The sequence below is a fragment of the Helianthus annuus genome, chromosome 15, assembly GCF_002127325.2.
Source record: "Helianthus annuus cultivar XRQ/B chromosome 15, HanXRQr2.0-SUNRISE, whole genome shotgun sequence".
In the NCBI taxonomy this organism is placed as follows: Eukaryota; Viridiplantae; Streptophyta; class Magnoliopsida; order Asterales; family Asteraceae; genus Helianthus; species Helianthus annuus.
In genome coordinates this window covers 106,166,946-106,178,274 of record NC_035447.2, presented here as the reverse complement: position 1 = coordinate 106,178,274, position 11,329 = coordinate 106,166,946, and positions in this window count along the sequence as shown.

Sequence of the window (11,329 nt, the reverse complement as noted above, 5' to 3'; positions counted from 1 at the left end):
TTCAACTGGTTCCTCGACGAACTGCAACCGCTCATCGATAGTGAGTTCCTTAAAAGGAACTATGAGGGTCTCATCTGATAGGCATTTCTTCAGATTCGACACGTGAAATACATTGTGAACTGCTCCAAGTTCAGCTGGTAAGTTCAACTTGTAGGCTACTTTGCCAATCTTTTCTAAGATTTCGAATGGTCCGACGTACCGCGGATTCAGTTTGCCTCTTTTGCCAAAACGTACCACACCCTTCCAGGGTGAGACTTTCAATAATACCCGGTCCCCGACCTGAAATTCCAAAGGCTTTCTACGCTTGTCCGCGTAGGCTTTCTGACGGTCGCGTGCTGCCGCCATGCGTTGTCGTATCTGTGCTATCTTTTCTGTGGCGTCCACTACAATCTCTGGACCCGTAATTTGACTATCCCCCACCTCTGCCCAACAGAGAGGTGACCGGCATTTACGTCCGTACAATGCCTCGAATGGAGCGGCTTGAATGCTGGTATGGTAACTGTTATTGTACGAAAACTCCACCAAAGGAAGATGCTTTTCCCAGCCGTTGCCGAAATCGATAACACATGCCCGAAGCATGTCTTCAAGTGTTTGGATCGTTCGCTCAGACTGCCCATCCGTCTGAGGGTGATATGCCGTGCTCATGTCTAATCGTGAGCCAAAGGATTTGTGCATCGCTTGCCATAATTCTGACGTGAATCGTGCATCCCGATCCGAAATGATGGATGTGGGCACCCCGTGCCTCGAAACAACTTCTTTAAGATAAATGTCTGCGAGGGTGGAGAACTTATCCGTTTCCTTTATAGCTAGGAAGTGTGCAGACTTGGTGAGTCGATCCACGATTACCCATATTGTATCGTTCCCACGCTGAGATCTCGGTAGGCCTGTAACGAAATCCATGGAAATTTCTTCCCATTTCCACTGAGGTATCTTAGGCTGTTGAAGTAGGCCTGCGGGTTTCTGATATTCGACCTTGACTCTCGCACAGGTCAAGCACTTGCCAACATAGGTGGCGATGTGGGCTTTCATACTTGGCCACCAGTATGTTGTTTTGATATCGTGGTACATTTTATCCGACCCTGGGTGTACCGAGTAGCGAGACTTGTGCGCTTCATCCATCACAAGTTCGCGTAGACCGCCATGAAGTGGGACCCAAATACGCCCCGTTACATAGTAGGCGCCGTCTGCCTTCTGTTCCATTTGTTGTCGTGAGCCGCGTAAGGCTTCAGCCTTGACGTTTTCGGGCTTCAGTGCTTCTGTCTGAGCAGCTCGTATCTGTGCAGGAAGGCTAGACTGAATCGTAAGCTGTAGCGCTCACACGCGCCGAGGTAAAGTGTCCTTTCGACTGAGGGCATCAGCCACAACATTGGCTTTGCCTGGATGGTACTTGATGGCGCATTCGTAATCATTCAGTAGTTCAACCCATCTTCGTTGACGCATGTTCAAATCCTTTTGCTTAAGAATATGCTCGAGACTCCTGTGATCGGTGTAAATCGTGCACCTGGTACCGTACAGGTAGTGTCGCCATATCTTAAGCGCGAAAACAACAGCTCCCAGCTCTAGATCGTGCGTCGTGTAGTTTCGTTCATGAACCTTGAGTTGACGAGAGGCGTAGGCAATAACTTTATCCCGCTGCATCAATACGCAACCAAGCCCCTGTATCGATGCGTCACAATAAACCACGAAGTCATCCGTGCCCTCTGGCAATGAGAGAATAGGTGCGCTGCAAAGCCTATCCTTTAAGTACTGAAAAGCAGTTTCCTGCGTATTACCCCATCTGTAAACGACACCTTTCTGTGTTAGTATAGTAAGCGGCTGCGCGATCTTGGAGAAGTCTTTGATAAATCGCCTGTAGTAACCCGCCAAACCCAAGAATTGGCGTATTTCTGTTGGTGTTCGCGGTGCTGGCCAATTCCTGATCGAATCTACCTTGGATGGATCGACATGAATCCCATCCTTGTTCACCACATGGCCTAAGAAGTGGACTTCATGAAGCCAGAAGTCGCATTTTGAAAACTTTGCGTACAGTTGCTCCTTTCGAAGAAGTTCCAAGATAAGACGTAAGTGCTGCTCGTGTTCCTCCTGACTCTTTGAGTAAATCAAAATGTCGTCGATGAATACGATAACGAACTTGTCTAGATAGGGTTTACACACCCTGTTCATAAGATCCATGAAGACTGCAGGCGCGTTCGTAAGCCCGAATGGCATGACAAGAAACTCGTAGTGTCCGTAACGAGTTCTGAAAGCGGTTTTGGAGACGTCCTCATCCCGGACTCTCAGCTGATGATACCCTGACCTTAAATCAATCTTGGAATAGTAACACGACCCTTGCAACTGGTCGAATAAGTCATCTATGCGCGGAAGAGGATAACGGTTCTTCACCGTCACCTTATTGAGTTCACGGTAGTCGATGCACATTCTGAATGTACCGTCTTTCTTCTTTACAAATAACACTGGAGCTCCCCAAGGCGAAGAGCTTGGACGAATAAATCCCTTTTCCAAGAGCTCTTGTAGCTGCTTCGACAGTTCTTCCAGTTCGGTTGGAGCCAAACGATACGGTGCGCGGGCTATTGGTGCTGCTCCAGGAGCTAACTCAATCTGAAACTCGACTTGACGATGAGGAGGTAAACCAGGTAAATCTTCAGGAAACACTTGAGGAAAATCACGCACAACTGGTATATCCTCCAGTTTCTTTACCTTTGCTGATGCGTCAGTGACAAGTGCCAGAATGGCAGTATGTCCCTTTCGTAAACATTTCTGCGCCTTTAAGAAAGAGATGATGCCAACCACAGCACCACTCTTGTCACCTTGTACTTCGAGGGGTTCTTGACTGGAGCGAGGAATACGAATAACTTTTTCTTTGCATAAGATCTCCGCGTGATGTTGGGATAACCAATCCATACCGATGACGACGTCGAAACTACCCAAAACTATGGGTATGAGATCAATCGAGAAAGTCTGACCCGCTAGAACAATACTACAACCCTTGACTACCTGTGCGGCTTCTACACTTTTACCATTGGCTAGTTCTACGACGTGTTTGGTGTCTAGGGGTGTTGGTGTACGTTTTAATAATTTACTCATTTTCAATGACATATAGCTTGTATCAGCACCCGAATCAAATAAGACAGTAACATAAATATCGTCGAGAAGAAACTTACCCATAACCACATTGGGATCATTCACTGCATCACCCCGACCTAGCACAAAAGCACGACCCCGAGCTTCGTTGCCATTGTTGTTGTTGTTTCCCCCGTTATTGTTGTTATTGTTCCCGTTGCCCTGATTGTTGTTGTTGTTGTTCTGATTCCTGTTTAGCTGAGGGCAGTGTCTCTTGATGTGACCTTCAGCACCACAATTATAGCACCCCTTGTTGCCCTGTTGCTGATTCTGCTGTGCCGGTGGCTGCTGCTGATTCTGATTCGCAGGACGAGGGCTTCTACAGTCTTTGGCCTCGTGACCCATCTTGAGGCATCTTTGACAACGGCCCCTGTTACACTGGCCACTGTGATGCTTGTTGCAGGTGTTACACTTTGGGAGATTTCCTCGATACCCTCCCTGTCTGTGGCTGCCTGAGGAGTGCTGACTTGGACTCTGGTAACTGTCTGTCTTTCGCTGTTGAGCTTGCGACTGCACTGAAGCTGATCCCTTGCTAGAATCCCCATCCCATTTTCTCTTACTTTCACTGGGAGTAGCAAGTGTAGTAGAAGCAGTAGCGGTAGCAGTAGCACTGATACGCTTTGGCAGTCTGTTCTGATCCACTGCCTGATCTGTGATACGGTGAGCGAGACGCTGGATTTCCTGGATGTTGTCGAGGTTAGCCGAGGTAACGTGGCTCTGTATTTCTGGTGCCAAACCTTTGAGATACAACTCAATTCGCTTGTATGGAGGGTCCACCATAGTTGGACATAACACAGCCAACTCATTTGATCTCTTGGTGTAAGCTTCGATTTCCGAACCAACCATTTTCAGGTTATACAACTCGTCTTCCAACTTGTGAATGTCTTCTCTAGTGCAGTATTCCCTCTTAATCAGTTCTTTGAAATCATTCCAGGGTGTGGCGTTAGCAGCTGCCAACCCTAAGATCTGCACTTGTGCGTTCCACCAAGTGAGCGCAATCCCTTCAAGTGTGCCAGTGGCGAACTTCACCCTGCGAGCCTCAGGGCATTCACACATTTCGAAAACCGACTCGAGCTTTTCAAACCAGTGGAGGAGTCCAACTGCTCCCTCCGTGCCACTGAACGTGCTAGGACGACAGTCCATGAAAGTCTTGAAGGTACACACAGGTTGTTGCTGAGCGGGTTGACCTATTGTGTACGAATAGGACAAGGTTAAATACGAGCGTTAATGTAGGATCTAAAGATCCTAGTGTCTATACTGCAGGGTATACTACCTGCTTGAGCGGCTGCAACTGCCGCAGCAATGAGAGCCTCTAGCTGGGCTTGAGTCATGTTAATTCGTGCGGCCATTGATCTTCACATCAAAGGCAACATAAGTGAGAAAGGTTCGCGAATAGTGCGATGACAGAAGAGTGTAAGCACATAAGTATTCTCATGCAATAACAAGTTGTGAGCAAAGTAATGTAAGCATACTACGAGCAAAGTTCTATGCAAATTCTAGCATGTAGGCAATAAACATAAACCTTATTACCTAGGAAGTTGAGTCTTGCACGTGGAGCGAAGCGTCGTTGTGGATCGTTGAGAGCACTGTTCTGGTTATAGTCTGGTTTTAATAAAAACGTTTTTTCCATATTAAAACCAAGTTCTCTATAACCAATGGCTCTGATACCAATCTGTCACACCCCCAAAATCCACCTGCGGAGTATCACCGCTTGGGAGCGTGACTGACCAGGATCAAGCCACCAATCATATTGAACATGTAATTAATATTAAGTAAAATAAATGTAAACCATCCATCCAATACGATAGGTGTTCAAAACATAACCATAGTTTCAAAGTGTAGCGGAAGCATAGTAAATAATCCAACAATAGTTAATAGTTCTAAATGTCATAATAGTTCAACGTAGAAACCACGATCCTTGTCCACAACGACCCGCTTCTCCAGTGCAAGCTCCAAGTACCTAACGATCTGCAAGGCATGTAACAGAATGATCAACAAACAAGTTGAGCGAGTTCACAGTAAGTAAGTGCGTAACAGTAAGTAACGGGTGGCTCTACTGGGCCAATAGTAAGTTATACAGGTGGGGGCTTCCCATGTTATGTGACCACTAGACTATTCGTATCAACTACTCGTATCATCCCTGTTCTTCGTCCGAGAACAGTAGCGCGTATGGGGTGTGCGTAGGTTTTACGCACGTATCCTTCACAACCGAGGATAGAAGTAAGTAATGCGTACACGTAGGTTTTACGTGCGTGCCTGACATCCGAGGCAGTAATTGGCATATGACCACGTAGGTGTTATCCTAACCTACGGAACCGTCCTGACATCCGAGGACCATGGTAGGTGATAGTCTAGGAAAAGCATATATACGTTCTTAGTCAATGGTAACCTTTATCCCATTCCCACGACCCGGGAATCCCATGCCTTAGTAGGAGTGTGAACTCACCTTGGTTTGCTCGGTATGCTATGCTCTAGGGTTTAACAATGGCCTAAGTCCGTTACACACGACCTAGGATATATTGCACAGGATATAATGTAAGTGTTTGAAATCAGTTATCAATTAGGGTTTACAAGTCTTGGCGTTCAATCAACTGAGTTTGATAATCGATTACATACTCAACTAACATGGTTTGCACATAAACACAGTAATATACCACAATTACAGCAACATAGATATCACATCATGTAGAACAGAACATGCTGTTATTGTATCACACAGTACACAGATGGTAAAACTCAGATGTTAACACATTCAGGCAAGTTTCAACAAAGAAAGTCAGACTACATACTCATTCAATAACCTCGGGCCCAATTAAACTCGGACATTAGTCATTTCACTAATCTCGGCCCAATCACATACTCGGACAATAGTCATTTCACTAAACTCGGCCCATTTGATTAATTAAACTCGGTCCATTATGAGATCAATAAACTCGGACCAAGTACATCGATTAAAGTCGGACAAGCATTGTATTGATTAAACTCGGACCAGCATTGTATTGATTAAACTCGGACCAATAGTGATATACATTAAAGTCGGTCCATGTGTTTTACACTAAACTCGGTCCATGGGTTATACATTAAACTCGGACCAATGTATAGTATTATATTCGGACATATGTGCAATTCATTATATTCGGACAACTTCAATTTATTAAACTCGGACTTACAATTCAAGATTATACTCGGACCAAGACAAGTGATTATACTCGGACCAAAGATAGGTGATTATACTCGGACCAAAGATAAGTGATTAAATTCGGACCTTGTGCTGTTCATTTAAACTCGGACCATGTTAATTACATTAAACTCAGACTATCAAGTCGTGAATAAACTCAGACAACAATATCACTTAAACTCAGACTGTTACATACGTGAACTTCAATTTGCACAGAATCAATATGATCAGAACAGTTATGTTTATCATTCAATCAAACCCTAATTCCAATCGTATTGACGGCAAACAAGTTTATTCGATCGATTGTTAAACCACAACAATTATCACAATTATACCTATCAAGCATGCATCTAATCATCATTGTAATCCCAACTATCCAGGATTAAATCACAGAATATCACATGAGAAACTAGGGTTTTCCATGAACACAAGAATCAAGAAATCAATAAACAATCAAGCACAAATCATTAACAATTACCTTGAATGATTCTAGAGAAAGAGGAATCAAAAGTGATGATTTTCTTGCCAATGATGAGGGTGATGATGATTGCTAGAGAGATGAATGTATGTGCTTTGGTTTTTGTGCCAAATGATTAGTGAAAGAGTTTAGGGTTATGTATTACTAGAATTCCACTAATTGACCTCTACATCCTCAAGTATTATATTTTACAATAGTGCACTATTCCAATTAATTACACAGTTTCACCACCAAGTTTACACATTTGACAAGTTTATCATAATTAACACATAGTCATGCACAATCACGCAATACACTTCATTATACCACAACGTAAACAATTCCATAGTAATCAATTGTGCAATTTAAACAGCTAAACAATACTTGAACGTGCAATAAATGCGAAATAAGAATCTTGGAAATTCGAGTTGTCACATCTAAGATGAAGTTAAAGTGTAGGGGACTTGAAATATGCTCAAAAATATTCCGGATGTCGGTTCGTTTGGCCGTACGATCGCGATGTTCGCTTAATTACGACGGAATGCGCATAAGCGCGAAAGATGATCCAAATGACGCGACGAATGGATTTTTCTCATGCCAAACACTAAGGCATAATATTATAATGCTTACATAAATTTTTGGATGTCCGGATGTATTCAGAACGTAGGTTATGCGCGAAAGTGCAAACTTGTGCACTTTTTGACACTTTTAGCCCCTGAATGATCCAAAAGTTTGTTTTAGCATACCAAACCCCTCAAAGCCTATTTCTAAGCTATGTAAAGGATATTTATGGTATGTTTAACTTATGGACATGTTCCGGAATGTTCGTTACAGTTCAAATTGGCATACTTTCGCAGTTTGTCAAGTTTAGTCCCTGTAAGCGAATTAACTTGTTTTTGCCATACCAAAGCCTTCAAAACTTATTTCTAAGTTATGTAAAGGTTATTTAAGGTATGTTAAGTGTATGATGGTCTCCCAGAGTATTTTGTCGCATTAAACTGAGTACGTTTATGCACCAGTTTGCATATAATTCTCCAGAAAGCGTTGTAGAGTATGAAATTGAACAAGAATTGATATGTGCAAAGCATACACATATTTATACAAATCCCAAGTATGAAATACAATATTTCCTTGGTTTGGCATTTGTTTGATGGTTGAAGTGACACAGGTGTCACATCATCTCAGGGCATTCCACCTTTGCCTCCACCACCTGCTGGATCTCAGAAAAATGCTGAGAAGAAACCAACTCCCATTTTCTCCAAACCTCCAACTTCTTCTGCTTCTTACACTCCTACTACTAGTGACATGTTTACTTTGATTTTGCAGATGAAGGATCATATACAGCAACAGGATAAGACCAATGAAAGGATTCTCAAAGAAATCGGAGATCTCAAGAAACAAAAGAAAACGGCAGAGGATCATTCCCCACTGGTGCCCAGATCCTTGAATTTTGATCTTCGGTGATTACTTCTCAGCCATCAGTGGTTCCAGATGTTCAATATGTGGGTGGACCAAAGGGAGTGCACTATGGATCAACAACAGTGACTCAGGCATCAGGTTCATATTTCCAGCCAACAGGATCATATCCTTAGCATATGGGATCCTTCATGAGTTCAGGAGGATACTCAGGAGCGCAGCAGGTTCAAGGATCCTCCTTTGTTCCAGGATCATCCCAGGTTCAAGGATCCTCATTTGTTACAGGATCATCCCAGGTTCAAGGATCTTCCTTTGTTCCAGGATCATCCCAGGTTCAAGGATCTTCCTTTGTTCCAGGATCATCCCAGGTTCAAGGATCCTCCTTTGTTCGAGGATCATCCCAGGTTCAAGGATCTTCCTTTGTTCCAGGATCATTCCAGGTTCAAGGATCCTCCTTTGTTCCAGGATCATCCCAGGTTCAAGGATCCTCCTTTGTTCCAGGATCATCCCAGGTTCAAGGATCCTCCTTTGTTCCAGGATCATCCCATTTTCAAGGATCCTTCCAGATGCCAGGATCCTTAAGGAGTTTGCAAACAGGAAGTTCAGATGTCCATCAGGGAGATTTTATTCCGATGCAGACCATTGCTTCTACTGGTCCTTCGGTCATTCCAGAGTCTCAACAATATGGGTTCACATCCGGTGTTCCTAATTTGAACCCAGTGGGAGGTAACACTCTTAATAATTCTCTTACCACTAACCATGGATTCATGCAGGATACAGGTATCAACCATGCCATGGCCAGAGAATTGCAAAAGTTGAAGGATATGATATCAAGTGTTCCAGGAGTGGTCAAACCTATCCCAGAGATTGCAGATGGAAGCCATAAGATATCTCGTTTTGCACCACCAATTTGTGATGCTGAGATACCCAAACGGTTCCATGTGCCAACCATGAAGCTGTATGATGGTTCGACGGATCCTGAAGAGCACATAGCACAATACAGGGAAAGGATGGAGATCAATCCAATCCCAGAAAGGTTAAAGGAAGCATGCCTGTGCAAGGGATTCGGATCCACTCTTACTGGATCAGCTCTCAAATGGCTGCTAAGTCTTCCCCCCTACTCTATTACCTCATTTGCTAATCTAGTTAACCTATTTAATAATCAGTTTTCTTGTAGTAGAAAATTTAAACGATTAACTAGTGATCTATATAGGATAACCCAGGGTCATAATGAATCATTAAGGGATTACATTACCAAATTTAGTAAAGAATCCTTAGACATTCCCAACCTGGATATAGCCACGGCTGTTGAGGCCTTCAAAATGGGATTGCTTAGGGATTCATTGTTCTATGATGATCTTGTTATGACACCATGCAGGAACCTAGATGAGGTAAGAACCCGGGCACTCAGGTTCATCCGGCTAGAGGATGATAAGAGGATCCAGGAGAGATTAGCAGGATCCTCAAAACAAGAGAAGCAAGGATCCTCGTTCAAGAACAACAAGTTCAGATCCTATAACAGATCTGATAACCAGAACGTGCATGCTGTTGATCAGGAAGAGGATGACGAGGATTATCCTCCAATTTCTGAATATTGTTTTTCTGTTGATAACAATGAACTAATCCTTGCGATGCAGAACCTAGGTGACAAAGCTAGATGGCCCAGGAAAAATGACAGACCAGCTGCAACCAAAGATAAATCAAAGTGGTATGCATACCATGAAGATTTTGGGCATCTCACAGAAGAATGCATTGCACTAAGAAAGGAAATTGGATACTTGTTGAGCAAGGGGCATCTAAAAGAATTGTTGGGTAGAAAAAAGTCAAGGACTCGGGATCCTGAAAGGATCCCTGAGAAAGCTCCGGCCCCTCCAGCAGATGCACAAGTAATAAACTTTATTTCTGGAGGATCAGACATTTGTGGCACATCCTTCTCAGCAGCTAAAAGGCATGCAAAGGAAACCAAAATGGATAGTGGAGAAAGACCCATTCGAACGTCAAGTGTCTCCGAAGGAAAAGTCATAACCTTTGATGAGGATGATCGTGTTGATATCCAGGATCCTCATCACGATGGTTTAGTTATTACTCTTTTCATTTCTAACCATTTTGTCCGCAGGATCCTTATAGACGGAGGAAGCTCAGTGAACATTATCCAGCTTGATGTTCTAAAGAAGATGGGTATTCCTGAATCAGATATCATACCAAGATCCTCCGTGCTCGTGGGATTCAGTGGCGAAACTAAGAATACCCTGGGGGACATTAAACTCCCAATATACATCGAAGGCCTACATTCTTATCAAAAATTTTGTGTTATTGACTGTTTATCTTGTTGTAATGTTATCCTTGGCAGGCCCTGGATACACGATATGAAGGCAGTCCCATCTACCTACCATCAATGAGTGAAGCTCCCTAGTCCTTGGGGAACAGTCAAGATTGATAGTGATCAGCAGGAGGCTAAGAACTGCTACACTTCATCGATGAAACCAGCCTCGAAGTCAAGGGAGCAATAGAAATCAAAGTATCCTCCAAGGGATGTCTTAGAGGCAAGAGAGCAGGATGTGGTAGAAATCCTCATGGATCCTGATGATCCTGAATCCAAAATCTATATCGGATCAGGGATCCTTGGCAAAATGAAAGAAGACCTCGTATCCTTCCTCAAAAGGAGGAAAACTACCTTTGCATGGAAGCATGAGGATATGACAGGTATATCTAAGGATATTATCACTCATAAACTTGGCATTGACCGGTCATTCAAACCAATCCATCAAAAAAGGAGGAAGTTTGCACCGGAAAGAAATGCCATTATCCAGGAAGAGGTAGAGAAATTGCTCCGGGCAGGTATGATTAGAGAGGTCAAGTATCCAAGATGGTTGGCCAATGTGGTTGTTGTTCAAAAGAAAAACGGAAAGTGGAGGGTATGTGTCGATTTCACAGATTTAAATAAGGCATGTCCCAAGGATCCTTTCCCATTACCCCACATTGACTCCATGGTGGATGCAACGGCGGGTCATGAACTGTTGACTTTTATGGATGCTTCATCTGGATTTCAACAAATTCAGATGGAACCATCTGATCAAGAGGATACGGCCTTTATGACTCCAACCGGTATATATTGTTATATTGCTATGCCGTTTGGATTAAGGAATGCAGGTGCAACA